Here is a 17,684-nt window from a genome sequence, read left to right on the forward strand (position 1 = left end):
ATTATTCACAATAGCCAAGATATGGAAACAACCAAAGTGTCTATTGATGGATGAGTGGATAAAGAAAATGTTGCGCACACACACACACTAGATATTATTCAGCCATAAAAAAAAAGAAATTCTGCTATTATTTGGGACAACATGATAAGCCTAGAGGTCCATTATATTAGGTGAAATATACCAGATATAGAAAGACAAATACTATATGGTATCACTTACATGTTGAATCTGAAAAAAAAAAAGCTGGTTTTATAGATACAGAGAATGGAATAGTCGTTGTCAGGGGCTTGGAAGAAGCGGAAATGGGGAGATGTAAGTCAAAGGGTACAAACTGTCAGTTATAGGATGAACACGTTCTAAGGTTCTAATGTGCAGCATGGTAACTATAGTTAATAATAAGGTATTATATACTGGAAATTTGCTGAGCATAGATAAACATTCTCACTACACACAGACACACAGACACACACACACACACAGTTAACTATGTGAATTGATAAATATGTTCATTATCTTGATCTTGGTAACCATTTTACAATGTATATGTATATCAAATCATCACGTTCTACACTCAAAATATGTAAAATTATATCTGTCAATTATCCTTCAGTAAAGCTGGGGGAAGAAAGAAATACAAGGAAGTTTTAAGATTGTTGTAATCCATGTACAACTTCCTTTTATTTTTTGAATTTAAGTTTAGTTATTGCCATAAACATTTTAAGCTAACTTTCTCTTGACTTGTATTCACCTGGTAGCCAATTTCCAAAAATGAATCACATAGTATCATTTCATTTTTAACCAATGGGTGAATGTCACAGAGAAATCACAAGAGCAATTTTTTTTTCATTTTTCCAAACAATTAGAGCTGTTCTTACTAGAACCATTCCAGTTAAAGTTCACTTGCTACTTCTGTTCAAAAACCTCTCTTTCAAAGGTATATTTCTAACTCATTTGAATTTACTTTAAATGTACAATTGATGGCTGTCTAGGTATGATTATTTTATTGAAAAATTGTATAAATGCATTAATTTTCATGACGTAAAGAAAACTAGCATCTATTTATAAAGGCTAACATTCTGTATCTATCTGTTGATGAGAATTTGTACTTTTTATTTTCAAATTATGTTTTTTAATGAAAATGAATCAAAATGACAAATCTATTGGTTGTAATAAAATTCTTAGAATACAATCTATTCATCATTTCAGATCTAACTCTTCTAATGAAAAAGGGTTTAGATGGGTATAAATGTTGGTTAGGAGTAGAAAAGAGACTCTCCCTTCTTAATAGATGAGTGTGCTGATTCTTCACAATTCAGAACATGTATTAATCTTACCTCACTGACTCAGGAAATCTGGCGTTGCATTATGTGGCTAAATTTTCTTACTTGTTTGGGCATTTGAGTCTAATTTTATTTCTCTGTGCAGTACATGTCCATAAGAGTATTCTTCCAGTGTGGCCAGATAAAAATCTAGGTATTTTCAGCAGAATATGAGTTACCTTTAGGTATCAGAGAAAACGTGTGGTGGCTTTAAAACATGACAACTTTGGATGCTATAGTGAATATCATTTTAATTTTATTTCCAAATTCTTTGTTGCTCACATACAGAAATACATGCATACAAACATACACACAACATAGGTATGTGGGAAGATCAATTGATTGATTGACCGATCAATAGATGCATTCATTATTAATGATATTTTCCCACATATCCAGGGACTTTACTGGGTAGAATTATTAATTCTAACAGTTTTTCTGTAGATTTTTCTGTATTTACTATGCTAATTGTCATGAAGTCTGCAAATACTGATTTTTTTTTTAGTGTGCTTTTCCAGGACCTCGAATGAATGTTGAATAAATATGGGGATTCCAGACTTCAGTGGAATGCTTTAAATATTTTATTCTTCTTGCTATTTGTTTAATGTTAACATTTCTATCTGATTGAGAAGGCTCTCGTCTTTCTAATTCAAAAAGAATTTTAATTATGATGGTGTGTTTAAATCTGTCAAATACTTTTTTGAATGTTTAGAGAGGATCATGTGATTCTCTTTTTTACTCTGATGCTGACATCTTGTAGTGATTAATTATAGATTGTCACATGTTAGCACTTGCATTCCTGGAATAAACTCCACTTTTTCATATTGATGACTTTAATTTCCTAACATATCATTGTGTGTGTAACACAGTGTTGTGTCTGTAGTTTTCTCTCCTGTAATATTCTTACCATTTTTAGGTTACATGGTTTTAAGACTTAATAACATGCGTTTGGAAACTTTCCCTTGTTTTTCTCTGAAAGAGCATGTAGTAGATTAGTGTTATTATTTCCATATATTGGAGATATTGGAGATTATTTTGGAGAATTAACCAGTCCATATGGGCCAAGGATTTTGTTTTTGAAACAAGTTTTAGTAGCAGATTAAGTTATTTAAATAGATATTAGATATTTCAGATTATTTCTCTCAATTTAAAGTCGATTTTTTGAAAAACCATTTAATCAAAATTGTCAAGTTCATTGCTGTAAAATTGTTTCTATTATCTTTTTGTTTTATTTAATGTCTTCTTGATCTATAGTATGCCCCTGACTTAATCATCAATATTAGTATTTTTTTCTCTTTCTCTGTCCATCAGTCCAGTAGTTAGGATTTTGCAAATTAGTTTAATAGTTTCAAAAAAATCAACTTTTTGTCTTTGTTGATTATGTCAATTCTATATTTGCTTTCTATTTTGTTTGTGTTTGTTTTTACCTCTGTTAGTTTCTTCCATCTATTATTTTGCTATTCATTTTCTTTCTTTTTTTTAGATTTATTTACTTATTTGGGGGAGATTGAGAAAGAGCACAAGTGGGAAGGGGCAGAGGGAGAAGCAGAGAGAATCCTCAGCAGACTCCACACAGAGCATGGAGCCTGATGTGGGGTTGAGGAGGGGGGTAGAGGTGGTGCTCTCACAACCCTGAAATCATGACCCTGAGATCACAACCCCAGCCAGAAACAAGAGTTAGATGTTTAACTGAATGTGCTACCAGATGTCCCCATTTTCTTGCTTTTTAAGGTAGCTTAGGTCACTGAATTTCAGCCTGTAGGCTCTTCTAATATATGCATTTAAGGCTATCAATTTATTTTAAGCACTATTTCAACTGTAATGCACATTTTTTGGTCACATCATCATTATTCAGCTCAAAATATTTTATTATTCAAGTTTTTTTTGGACCAATAGATTGTTAAGAAGCATATTCATTCATTTTCAGCCATTTTTTAAAATTTTCCTATTTTATTTTGGTTACTATTTTACAGTTTAATTCTGCTGTGACCAGAAATACTTTAAATTGTTTTAATCCTCTGAAATTGATATAAGCTGTTTCCATGGCTGAGAATAAGATAAAGTTTTGATATTATCTTAAAAATATTTAAGTTTTGTTATTGTCAGGTGCCATGTTTTGTATTAGTTGTATTCAACTAAGCCATTTTTAAATTTCCAGATCTTCTGTAACAATATTGAGTTTTTTTCTTCTTTTAAGGTTTTTTTTTCTTCTTTTTAAAAATTATCCATTGAGAGAATTGTTTTTAAATCTACTATTTCTTCCTTTAATGATGTCAATTTTATGGAGTAACATTATTAGTTATATTCAAATTTATGGAAGGTGTTTTATTCCTAGAAGATTGGTTATGTTGTCATAAAGAGACATCCCTCTTTATTCTTGGCAATGTTCTCTTCTTTAAAGTTATTCTGAACAATCTTACGATAATTCTTCTAGATTTATATTGGTTATTGTTTGCATGATGAAATCTTTTGATTTCAAACTTTCTATGTCCTTATATTTTGCTTGCATTTCCTGTAAGCTCATATACATGGCTTTAACTTTTAAATTTCATCTTATATCTGTGTTTTCATCAGAGTATCTATTCCTGTTTATATTTAATATAAATTCATGGTATATTTGTATATAAATTTACTGTTTTACTCTGTTTTCTACTTGGCCCACTCATTGAAGTTTTATGTTCTATTCTCTCCACTTGACATATTTTGGAATATATATGTATGATTTTATATCTTCTCAAAGTTATTGTCAAAGGATGTCACTGTTTTATCTCTTTATACAACCATGTTCAAAGCTTTTCTTTCAGTTTGTCTATTTCTGAAAGAAGTAACATTTCAAGTCTTAACTGATTTCCCTCTTAAGAACACTTTTCCCTGTAGTTCTGTTTTTTTAAGAAATGAAATGTCCCCTTTTATTGAGGGCCTTTAAACTCTTTTTTTCTTCTAGAAATAATTTCTGGAATCAAATATAATAATTTTTATAAAATGGAATTTAGGTTTTCAGTATTCAATTTCTTTTGTCCTTATACACATTTTAAACTGCTTTAAATAAAAACATTTTAAAATATGTACAAAGTGTATCTAACAAAATATTGGATTAGAACATTTCTTGATTTAACAATACTATAACTTCCACAGAGGAACAATAGAGTACAGAAGAGATTGTATTTTGGAATAAGATTGATGGTATGCATAGGATTTCTTAAATAAACTCCACTTAACTGACAGGTAGCCAGCAACCTTTCCCTTTGCCTCAGAAAAAAATGGACTTTTCACTGTGCTCTGAGCTACTCCCACCAATTGAGTTGAAGGCTTACTGAACATCATTTATGTTTGCTGCCAACTATGGTTGCATAAGTTGGATTTTAAATTTTAATTGCATATTTTAATAAAATATTTGATGAATAGTTAGAATGAGAGCCTGAAAAGACAGAGAATCATTGCAATTAAAACTAAACTAAATGTTGAGGGAAATTCAAGACAGTTAAGTTGCTAATAAACATGCTGTGAAATTACATGTGGGAGAATAATTGTGAAATAAAATCCAGAAATAAAGTAATAAAACTGAAATTAGTTCTTCTGTCAGTGTGTTTTTAAATGTCTTTAAGATCTAACTCTTGAAAGGAAACGTAAACTGGAAATGATAAATGAGTCATGGTTATGTTAATATAAAAATCTAAGGGCTCCTGGATGGCTCAGTTGCTTGGGCACCCAGCTTTTGATTTCGGCTCAGATCATTATCTCAGGGTCATGGGATCAGGCCCTGCGTGGGGCTCGAGCTCAGCAGGGAGACCTCATAGTATTCTCTCTCTCCTTCTGCCTTTCCCCCACCTGCTCTCACGCTCTCTCAAAAAACAAAACAAAACAAAAAAACAAATAAAACAAAATTAGATTAAAATTAAAATCTATCAAAGGACAATCAGTAAAACAGATTCAATGGAAAAACAACACATAAAATATTCTTTGACTTATGTGAAGTGTTGGCAAGTGTGAATGCACTCTTAAAATCGAAATGTAAGAAAAAAATGTATACATATTTCTTCATGATTTCTTATGCTATATGCACCTTTTTTTTGATTAATCTACCACCTATGGTTTCTGATCCTATTGGATATAAAGACTTGTATTATAGTAAGGATGGATAATTTAATAAAACATAAAAATAATTTCTTCTTGCTACAGTAGCTTGCAGGTTCTGAATTAGCTAGATGGAGGAAGTTTCAAAACAGAACAGGTTTAAAGCAAAATAGAGAAGGTTTAAAAGCTTTTTTCCTGTCGCTTGCATGGCTCTCCAGTGGAAACCTTCAAATCCATGGTTAATTAATATAGGCTTTGTCAGAGCTATCTCTCTAAAGTTTTTCTTAAACTCTGGAAACACACTCATGTATTTGTTGTTCTTGTACTTACTGGATTTTATAAAATATATGAACATCAGTCTAGGAATCACTTCTAAATATCTGTTAAAATATGTTCAGAGGATGCTGTTCCTAATATAAGCGAAGGTGTGGAAAAGGGGAAGTGACAGCAATTTCTTCAAAAGTGTCACTTAAGATTTTCTTTCTTCCATTAAAAATCTTTTTCTAGTTGCAAATATTATTTGGCCAGTTTTGCCTTCACTTGTATTGATAAAGATTAGATATCCTGGCATCAAGAATTTCACTTAAAACATGGAATCTAATTTCCAGACTGGGATGTAAAGTTGCAAAACTACAATTCCATTTCTCCTATTGCATAAAAGCAAATAGTTGTAAAAGTATAATTCTACAGGGAGATTTGACTCATTTTGTTGTAAGTTAACTGGAATTTTGGAGCAGCATAAAAATACACAAACTTTACCTTCTATGTTGATGCATTCATAAGTAGATAATTTCTCACAGAAGTATATATATCTAAACAGGCTAACTAAACCCTAACCATTCAAGAATTTAATTTCCAAGAAAAATAGAATCTGGGTTTCTGGAAGATAGAAAATACATTAACACAGGCTATATGTAGCTTTACAAATATAAACAACAACTCAAAAAGAAAGCCAAGAATAGTAGCCCCAAAGTCTTTCTCTAACTCTATCACTAACCGGCATTCCTAGTATTTGATGTTAATATACTCTAAATTAATTTGAAACTAGTGAAGTTTCTAGTATCCTTAGGTTCTAATACCTTCAATATCTCTCTTGAACCTGGCAGCTTCAATTCAATTGAAATTACTTGACATCATTTATGAAAAGTCTTTGAAGTGCCTTAATTCAGGCTGAATCTACTCTGAAGTTATATATTAAAAAAAAAAAAAAGGTGGGGGAAACAAAACATGATTTTCAAAACCTCTTTTTTATTCTGACTTTTTTTAAAAGATTTTATTTATTTATTAGCGAGAGAGAATGAGAGATAGCACGAGAGGGAAGAGGGTCAGAGGGAGAAGCAGACTCCTTGCTGAGCAAGGAGCCTGATGTGGGACTCGTTCCTGGGACTCCAGGATCATGACCTGAGCTGAAGGCAGTCGCTTAACCAACTGTGCCACCCAGGCGCCCTTATTCTGACTTTGTAAGTTTTCTTTTTGTTTATGACTTCTGAAGCATAATTCATTTTGAGAGATAAAATAATTTGTGTTCCATTTTTTTAATGGTGTGACACATTTACTTGCTGGAAAGTGATGCATTGTGAGAATCATAGTATAATTTTTGTCTACTTCTAATACATATACATCAACAGTATATTCTTGGTTAGGATCAAATAAAAAAAATTATCAAAGCATAGAGTTTATTTCCTGGGCTATAATAAAGGCTAAACATTACTAAATAAATAGAATGCAATGATCCTTTTGCTAACTAATTATGTAAATCATTATAACATTTGTTTTTCTTTTTCTTTCCAGAAAAAATATTTCAAGGAATTTTCAAGGAAGTTATGTCATACTCTACTGCTCATTAAAAAATCAGTAAAATAAAAATAAGTAAAAATACCCATCCTCAAAATTTATGCAACATAGTTTCTATGGGAAGTCTGTTGCCTCTAGATATGTATTGGTATTACAATAGCAGATTTAGATTACTTACTTATACTAATTTCATAACTATAGCCCCATGCCATTGGACCAAGAATTTATTTTGCTCATCATCCAATGAATCAAACCTGTAATAGCCTCAAAATAGAAGTTTAACACTTTATGAGATATTCCACCTAAATTTAATTTTGGATTTTTTCCTTTATAGAATACAATTCTAGTTTGCTTAAGCATGTTTTCTGTTATTATTACACCAGAGGAAAAAATTGCAAATCTACTAGAAATAATATTAGTTTATTCGTGGTTCTAATCAATATGTCATAAACAAATGTATCTGTTGAGTAGATTACTTTCCTAATTATAGATATTTATATGGAAAGTATACCAATAGGACTTCCAGTGTCAGACCAATGGAAGTAGTAACATGTTTTCACAAGTAGGAGTTATGTGGCAGATGTGGCAACACCTCTCTTTAAAAATTTCCTAGTCATCTTGGGGCACCTGGGTGGCAAAGTCAGTTAAGCCTCAGACTCTTGATTTCAGCTCAGGTCATCATCTCAGGGTTGTGAGATGGAGCCCTGCATCAGGTTCTGTGCTTAGCATGGAGTCTGCTTAAATTTCTCTCTCCTTCTCCTTCCACCCCTCACCCCCAGCTCTCTCTCTCCAAAATGAATAAATAAATCTTAAAAATATTTCCTAATCATCTTAACATAAGTAGGATGTCATGAACACATGGTACATGGTACCAACTAATTTTTGTTATGTATATTCTTGGTAGATGTATCAGTTTTTTTCAAGGTACAGAGATTTCCCATATGCTCCCTGCACCCACCTACATGCACAGCTTCTGTCACTGTCAACATCCTGTACTAGAGTGATACATTTGTTACAAGCAATGAACCCACACTGATACATCATCACCCAAAGTCTATAGTTTACCTTAGGGTTCCTTTTTGGTGTTGTACAGTCTAAGGGTTTTGACAAATGTATAAAGAAATGAGTCCACCATTGTAGCAACATACATATTAGTTTCACTATTCTAAAAATTTGTGCTTTGTTTAATCATTTCTTCCACCCCCAATCCTGGCAACTACTAATCTTCTATTTCCATAGTTTTGCTTTTCCCCCCGAATGTCATATCGTTGGCATCACATAGTATGTATCCTTTTCAGATTGACTTCTTTCACTTATTAATATATATTTATAGTTCCTCCATATGTATTCATAACTTGCTAGCTCATTTCTTTCTAGCATTGAGTAATAATACTCCCTTTTCTGGAAGGACCATAGTTTATCTATTCACCTACTGGAGGACATCTTGGTTGCTTCCAAGTTTTTGATTATGTATAAAACAGTTAGAAACATTGTATACATGTTTTTGTATAGACATAAGTTTTCAAATCATTTGGGTAAATACCAAGGAGCACAATTGCTGAATCATTTGGTAAAATTATGCTTAGTTTTGTAAGGAACTGCCAAATTCTTTTCCAAAGTGACTATAAAATTGTACATTCCCACCAGCAATAAATAAATGTTTTTTTGTTGAACAATTTCTGCACCAGCATTTGGTGTTGTCAGTGTTCTGGGTTTTGGCCATCATAATAGGTGTGCTATCTTGTTATTTTAATTTTTAATTCTATAATAGCATATGGTGTGAAGGTCTTTTCGTATGCTTATTTTCCATCTCTAAATCTGTGGAAAATAGAAAAGGCAAGGAAACAGATTCTCCCCTACAATCTCTAGAAGAAATGCAGAAATGTTTACTATTTTGGCCTTCTGACCTCCAGATATGTAACAAAATAAATTTGTGTTGTTTTAGGTCACTAGGTTTGTAATAATTTGTCATGGCAGGAATAGGAAATTAAAACAACCACTTTCTATTATAACATTGGGAGATGACACTGGGAATACTAATTGGTCATTTGTTTGTCCTAGAGAAAATTTATAATATTGAAGGCAAATCCACACTATTCTATCAGTTCATCACAGAGAATTGCTTCCTACTTAAAGGTGTGTTTTTTTTTTTTTTTTTAGGCACTTGTATTTATTAGGCTCATCTGTTTATACAAAACTAACTCTTGCAGTTACATAGCTGCATTCAACAAATAGAATAGACCTACTGCTCCACCAGATTTGACAGGGAGTACAATTTTAATTACATCCATTTCAATTCTTTATCAAGAGTTCAGCTGAGAAAATAAGTTGAATTGTTGGGAAAAAAACCATAATATTGTCTTACCTGTGTTAAAAGATAGCAAGATTTAATCATATCAACTGATATTTGGGTTCCTATAAATTACTGCTGCTTTCTACCTGTATTCCAGGCTTCCTTTCCATTAAGTCCCATGAATAGTCATCTTTGCTTAATAAAGGCTCTGTTGGATCATTCCTGAATGATGTTAAATCCTGGTGGATCAATTTTTTTTAAAATATATTTTTGTGGATATTTTAAACATAAGATTTCCTTTATGAGTAATTTTTTTTAAAAAAATATTTATTTTAGGGAGAGAGGGGGAGAGGGAGAGCGGTAGGGAAGGACAGAGGGAGAGGGTGAGAGAGTCCTAAGCAAACTTCATACTAAACCTGGAGCTCTGGGTGGGGCTCTGGGTGGGACTCAAGATGGGACTCTGGGTGGGGCTCAAGATGGGACTCAATCTTATGACCCCATGACCCTGAGATCATAACCTGAGCCAAAACCAAAGGTTGGATGCCTAAACAACTACATCACCCAGGTACCACTCTGAATAATCTTTTAAAATCTATAGAGGCAAGGTTGTATTTGATACATGGAAATTAGAAAACTGTGTCTAACTTTGAAATCATTGTTTCATTCTCATTTTTGCTTCTAATTATTCTCAATCCTGTTTTTTATATCTTCTAAATTATGTTTAATTTGTTAATTTTCATCACATTTTATGAACTCTTTTATAGGCTAGTCTGAAAGATTTAGAGGCATAAATAATAATTATTTAACAATAAATCTAGTGAAAATATATAATATTGAACCCATGTTTTTAAAATGTTGGGTATAGTGATGATAAAATAACAGAATTTGTTTGTATTAGTAAAAGCTCCCAGAAAGACAAATCGAATTAGCATCATACTGTCATTTTCTTAATGCAAGCATTATTTACTATAATTACCCTTGAGTTTTTGGTCCAATTTCAGAATTTACCTTGGTTTTTTGATATATTCATAAATATTTCAAAGATCAACTTCATCTGAAAACTTACTGACTCTATTAATAATTATTTTATATTTTGATGTCACCTGTGATATTTTACTGAAACTTTTTTCTTTCAATGTAAAATTTGAGTTTATGAAGGCAAAAGTTATTTCTATTTATATCTCTTTTTCTTACTCTCTCATCACCAAAGCAAGCAACTTGTCGGCCTGACAAACACCACCATGGGGGCAGCAAAGAATGCACATCAGAATCTACATCTGCTGAGTCCTAGGTCTCCTTCAAATGACTTTCAAAATAAAATCTTATTTTGGCAAAAAAAAAAAAAATGGGGCGCCTGGGTCACTCGATAGTATGCGTCTGCCTTCGGCTCAGGTCAGGATCCTGGAATTGAGCCCCGCATCGGACTCCCAGCTCAGCAGGAAGCCTGTTTCTCCCTCTCCCACCCCACCCTGCTTGTGTTCCCTCTCTCGCTGTGTCTCTCTCTGTCAAATAAATAAATAAAATCTTTAAAAAAAAACAACAACAAAGAAAAACTTTTTTTTTTTTTGCTCACATTTTTGTTATTTTCTCTGGTTGTTAGCATAGTTTATAAGCCAGGCCAGGAGAACAGAATCTACTCTAAGCATTCTCATTATAAAAGGTTTAATATAGGAACTACAGCTTAAGTGGCTTTTAGGAAAGCTGGAGATTGGGGTAAAAGTCATAAGAACTTGTGGAAAGTTCAGAAAATTGCCAACCAAGACAAAGGAAGCTCATTTGAACATCTCCCTTGAAACGACAAAGAATCTAAAAATCACACTGAATATTGCTCTGAGTCTCACTTTTACTTAATCAATGCCGTAATTTGATTATAACAAATAGGTGTGGCTGTGAATTCTGTTTACATTATAATTCATCCACCTAGAGGATCAGTCTTTGGGTTTTTGCTCAGCAATATCAACCAACAGGACTTGTGTGGAGAGAGAGAGAGAGACACACACAGAGAAATTTCTTTTAAGGAATTGGCTCATGCAGTTGTTGAAAATCTGCAGGATAGGTCAGTAGGCCGGAGACTCAGGAAAAGCTGCAGTTGGAGTAGCTTCTGGCTAGCAGAATTTCTTCTTGCTCAGGAGAAGTCAGTCTTTGTTCTGTTAAGACCTTCAACTCGGTGCCTGGGTGGCTCAGTTGATTGGGCAACTGCCCTTGGCTCAGGTCATGATCCTGGAATCCTGGGATCGAGTCCCGCGTCGGGCTCCCTGCTCAGCGGGGAGTCTGCTTCTCCCTCTGACCCTCTTTCCTCTCGTGCTCTCTATCTCTCATTCTCTCTCTCTCAAATAAATAAATAAAACCTTAAAAAAAAAAAGACCTTCAACTCATGGATGAAGCCCATCCATATTATGGTCACTGATATACTTGAAGTTCACAAATATAAATATTAATCTCATTCAAAAAATCACCTCCATAGCAACATCCAGAACATTTGATCAACTATCTGGGCATGGTGACCCAGCTGAGTTGACACATAAAACTAACCATCACAACCATACTATAAGATTTGTTTCTCTGTTTATTTCTTTTTCTCAGCATTTAAAGCCATGAGCTTAATGCTGTATTTCTCTGAGTTTTCCAGTATAGTCAGGGGTCATTTCATATTATAATCTTCTACTTTTATTTTCATCCATAATATTCTATTATTATTACAATATGACACTTCAAATCTCACCCTTTTTTAGGTCCTTCAAAACATGCAAATAAAATTTATGTAACTATTTTGGGCGTTATCTACCAGGATCTCATTTAACATTATTAATGAGATCATCACTATCTTTGATTCTAATCAAATCCAATACATTATTCCAGACCCCCAGGTTTAAGGTTCTGTTCCCTTGAGACCACTTTCAGTGTCCCAGACTATCTGGGTTTAGACAAAGAGAGGTCAGTTAATATGTTTTGAGTATAGAGGATCTAGTATAGGAATTATAGAATTACATAAATTTGGAAGAGCTGAATAGTGAAGGACAGGGATGCAGGTGCTGGAGGTCGACGAAGCCAAATCTGAAGATCTGACCCTATGACACTACAGAGAGTATTTTTACATCCTCTCAAAAGATGTGTAGTTCTTGGGAATTAATGTACAGCTATACAGAAAATGGGTTTTGGAGAAATATAAATCCAAGACTCTCTTATTTTTTAAAGATTTTATTTATTTATTTGAGAGAGAGAATGAGAGATAAGAGAGCACGAGAGGGAAGAGGGTCAGAGGGAGAAGCAGACTCCCCACTGAGCAGGGAGCCCGATGTGGGACTTGATCCCGGGACTCCAGGATCATGACCTGAGCCAAAGGCAGCTGCCTAACCAACTGAGCCACCCAGGCACCCACCAAGGCTCTCTACTGCAATGCAGAAGCAACCTTTGAAAGGAATGATGGTGATGTCAAGTTTGTAACAACCACACACACAAATGTCGAACATGTGAGGGGAAATCAGTAAATATGTATTAAGTTAAATTCATTTGGCCCATTACTATAGGTGCTATGATGCAACATTTAAAAATGTCTGGGTCACTTAATAAAATGGAGTGGTCTGCTAATTATTTCTGCCAAAATATGCATAATCAAAATATCACCATGTCATTCTCTGATCATGATATATGGTATTGTCTACAAAAATTATTTTGTTATTAGTACTGTTCTTGGAATAAAAGTCTACCTCCTGTATTTGATTCTTGGCAGAATGTATTTCTCAGAGAGTACAAACCTCTCCCAAGGGGAAACTTCCTAATAAAATGTCTGGTACCAAAGACAAAAAGTCTCACTGTATGTATCATTAAAAGCTAGACAGCCAAACAGAAATATCTATCTAGCAAATGTCTCATTTCTTTTGAAAAATTTGATAAATTCAAGAGAAATTCAGCAAAATTCTCCAGGGCAAAAAGTTATGTACAATCTATGTACAACCTATGAAAGTTTACTCTAACTTCCTACTTAATATTATTGTTCCCTGCCACAAACTGATGCACTAAAATTGCAAACTCTAAACTAGCAGTAGTCTCTTTACACATTTTGGTATCGTGCGTAGTCCCTATCTTATCATTTCTGATGCCAGTATCAAGTAATAGGGACAATGTCAGTGAGTTTGGATTGAGACTGTTGGCTTGAGGGGCTAAACTTGCAAAGAAATCCTGAAGTAGGAAGAAGACATAATGTTCAAGAGGGACACACTGAGAGAGAATGGACACTCTCTGAAGCAGAAGTCACAGATTAGAAGCCAGAGGTCCAGGGTTAGAGAAGTGCATATGTAGCAATAGAACAGAAAGAAACAGAATGGTTGAGAATACAGAAGTTGGCTGTAAATAGGCAGAAATGGGGGAAAAAATTATCTAAGGGCAAAACTTGCTGATGTCCCCATTCAGGCAGTAGAATTCAATTGATTAAGCCTATTTAATATTATAATCTCTCAATACCCCTTTCAGAACCTCTACACATGGAGAAAAGTAAGGCCCATGAGCTGTACTTTCCAGAAGGATACAGTATGTTTTTTCTAAGCACAGTTATCTCCTTAAGCCATGAATTCACCAATTCAATTCCAAGTAAGAAGACAATTTTTATTCTTTTTTTTTTTTTTAAACTTGATTTCAACACCTCTCCTTCAGCCCATTAGTCCAGCATGTGAATATAATGAATAGATTCTGGGCTTATTAGCTAGTGTCTAAGACAAAGCACATTAGTTTTTGAAGTTCAAATTATTCCTCTGCTTGCAATCTTTCAATGTTTCCCCATGTTATTCGAATGCTTTCCAAATTCCTAGAGACTCTTAGCACATCCTCATGGTCCTACATACATTTGCCATTGCCTGTGTCTAGAACCTCATTTTCTACCACTGGCTCCATTACTATACTCACCAGTTTGCTTCTTATTCCTCAAATATGCCAAACTCATTATTGGCTCAGGGCTTGGCATACGTTGCTCGCTTTGTGTAGAATTAATGCTCTTGGAACTGACTGTGTCTGACTTTATAGAGTCATTCAGATCTTAGCTCAAGCAGACAATTTTTAGAGAGGCTTTTCCTGATCCTTGTATTTTTGCCTCTTCCCCGTGATTTCCTCTAGACCAATCCCTGGTTTTATATCTCTGCTAACACTTACATCTGAAATTGTCTCAGTTAGTTGTTTATCAATGATTGTCACTCCTGTGTTAAATGTCAGAGATGAAGTTGGTTTACTTTTGTTCTGTTTTCCTGGTGCCTAGATCAGTTCCTAGCGCAATCTGTGTATCTTGGCGTGTGTGTGGTTATCCACATACATGCAAAATAAATGTAGATTTAACTAATTAATCAAATACCTGTGTCTTAGCTTTATGCATAAAACTGCAAACCCCCTGGAGACTTTACCATTTGCCAAGATCTCCGTGGGATTCTGGAAGCCACCCAAAGAAAACATACCATTTAACCAAAAACACTGTGCTTGCATTTTAAATGCAACAAGGAAAAACCCAGTACTGAGATACTTCTTCCAACTGTATAATAGATGTTGGCCTTTTTGATATAGAACTCTTGGAGCTGCTATAGGCTGCAGATGCTCAAATTGCTTCACAAATTTTCATTCTGTGTATTTATCCTAGTAAATGCTTCCTGTTTCCCAAATCTGGCCCATAGGTTTGTTGGCTCATCCAGCTGCCTGACTCATGACCACTGCTATTTCTCTCCCAGAGGCTACTTCTCACTTTTCTGAAACATACTCTCTGATTTCCATAGGATAGTTTCTCTTCAGTTGCTTTTTTCCCTAATTTCTTAGACCCAATTGTAGACATAGAACTGCCTATTAATTCCCTATAATGATAGTGGCTTCACACTTAGCAGTATTTTAATCAAAGCCAGGAATGACCCAAGGGAAACATGAACACACACAAAAACAAATTTACAGATGCTATTAGATGGAGCTTTTCTAACATCTATGAGCCCACAGACCCAGGTTATCTTGTCCTGAGACAAATATCTTTGAATACGTCTAGGAAACTTTGCAGATCAAACCCTTTTTTTTTTTTTTACAGTTTTGCTGAGGCATAATTGACGTGCAGTAAATAATGCATTTAAAGTGTATAATTTGATAAGTTTTGACATATTTAGACTCCCATAAAATCATCAGTTTAATCAAGATTTCTAGTACTTTCTTATCATAAGTTTTAGCTTAAATGTCCCTACTCAGATATATATATTCTCTGACCACCCTATTAGAGTAAAAAGTACCTGCCAGTTTTGTTTTGGCTTTTTTTCCTCTTTCTTTTAGGATTCTACTACAATTTCCAAATTGCATGGTTTAGCATCTTTTCTGCCCACCACCTTCAGAGTGGCTATTTCATATAATTGTAATTCAGTTAGGTTCTTTTGTCATGTGTATTTTACATTGGAATCTACCAAACTCCTGAGGGATATTCTTTAATTTGCATACATTAAGGTTTACTATTTATTCTGTAAATTTTGGTGGGTTTTGACAAATGCATTATGCCACATATCCACCATTACAGTGTCATACAGAATAGTTTCACTACCCTAAAAATTTCTCCATGTTCCACCAATCCAGCCCTTCCCCCTCCTTCTGACCTCTTGGCACTCACTGATCTTTTTATAGTTGTGCTTTCCCCAGAATATCCTATTAATGGGAAAATATAGCATGTAGACTTTTCCTCTCTGTATTTCATGGCTTGACATCTTATTTCTTTATCTTTTATCAAGTTTGTATTTAAATTCCAGTTAGTTAACAAACAGTGCAATATTAGTTTCAGGTATACAATACAGTGATTCAACACTTCTATACAATGCTGTGTGATCATCACAATAGGTGCCCTCCTTAATCCCCAGCACCTATTTCTTTATATCACAAAATGATATTCCTTTATATGGAAGTACAGAATTTATCTATTTACAGATTGAAGGTTATCTTGTTTGCTAGAAGTTTTTTGCAATTATGTGTTAAGCTGATATAAATCTTGGCATAAAGTTTTTGTGTGGACATAAATTTTTAAATCAGTTAGATAAATATTTAAGAGCCCAATTGCTTGATTAAATGGAAAGATTATGTTTAGTTTTATAAGAAACTGCCAAAACTTCAAAGATGCTGTACCATTTTGCATTTATACCAGCAAAGAGTTTCAGTAGTTCGTATCTTCATCTGCATTTGGTATTGTCAGCTTTTTGGACTTTAGCCATTCCAATGCCCGCATAGTGATATCTCATTTCTGTTTTACTTCACAATTCTCTATGACAAATAATGCTGAGCATCTTTTCATATGTTTATTTGCCATCTGTTTATCTTTTTTGGTGAAATGTCTACTCAGATCTGTTGCTTGTTTTTTAATTGAGTTTTAAATGGGTTATGAGTTTTCTTATGGGCAAGAATTAAGTACTCTTGGATATTTGGGGTGCACTCCTTTATCAGATATGTGTTTTGCAAATATTTCATCCCTGTCTGTGACTTGTGTTTTGTTCTTTTAACCTTTGCTTTTGCAGAGCAAAAGTTTTTAATTTTAATAAAGTCCAGCTTGCCAGTATTTTATTTCATGGATCAAGTTTTTGATGTTTTATTTCAAAACACATCACAAAACCAAGGTTACATAGATCTCTAGTGTTTCCTCTAGAAGGTTTTTTTTTTTTTGTAACATTTAAGTTAATTTGAGTTAATTTTTTATGAAGGATGTAAGGTCTGTTAGTCTGTGTCTAGATTCTTTTATTTAAAGATGTGGACATCTTGGGGCAGCTAGGTGGCTTATTTGGTTAAGTGTCTGCCTTCAGCTCAAGTCATGATCCCAGGGTCCTGGGATCGAGTTCCACATCTGCCTCCCTGCTCAGCGGGAAGCCTGCTTCTCCCTCTCCCTGTGCTCCTCCTCCTGCTTGTGTTCTCTCCTTCTCTCTCTCCCTCAAGTAAATATATAAAATCTTTAAAAAAAAATGAAGATGTGAACATCTAATTTTTCCAGCACCATGTGTTGAAAAGACTATTATTTCTACATTGAATTTGTCTTTAGCTCCTGTCAAAGGTCAATTTGTGTGGTTATCTTTCCACCCTCTATATTATGTTTGATTTATATGTGGCATCTATTTTTTTGTCAATACTATGATGTCCTATAGCTTTATAGTAATCTTGAACTTGAGTAGTATGAGTCTGCCAACTTTGTTCTCCTTCTTTCATATTGTTTTGACTACTTTTGGTTG

The sequence above is a fragment of the Callorhinus ursinus genome, unplaced genomic scaffold (genome assembly GCF_003265705.2).
Source record: "Callorhinus ursinus isolate GAN/ISIS: 27379988/994484 unplaced genomic scaffold, GSC_fseal_2.0 scaffold4, whole genome shotgun sequence".
In the NCBI taxonomy this organism is placed as follows: Eukaryota; Metazoa; Chordata; class Mammalia; order Carnivora; family Otariidae; genus Callorhinus; species Callorhinus ursinus.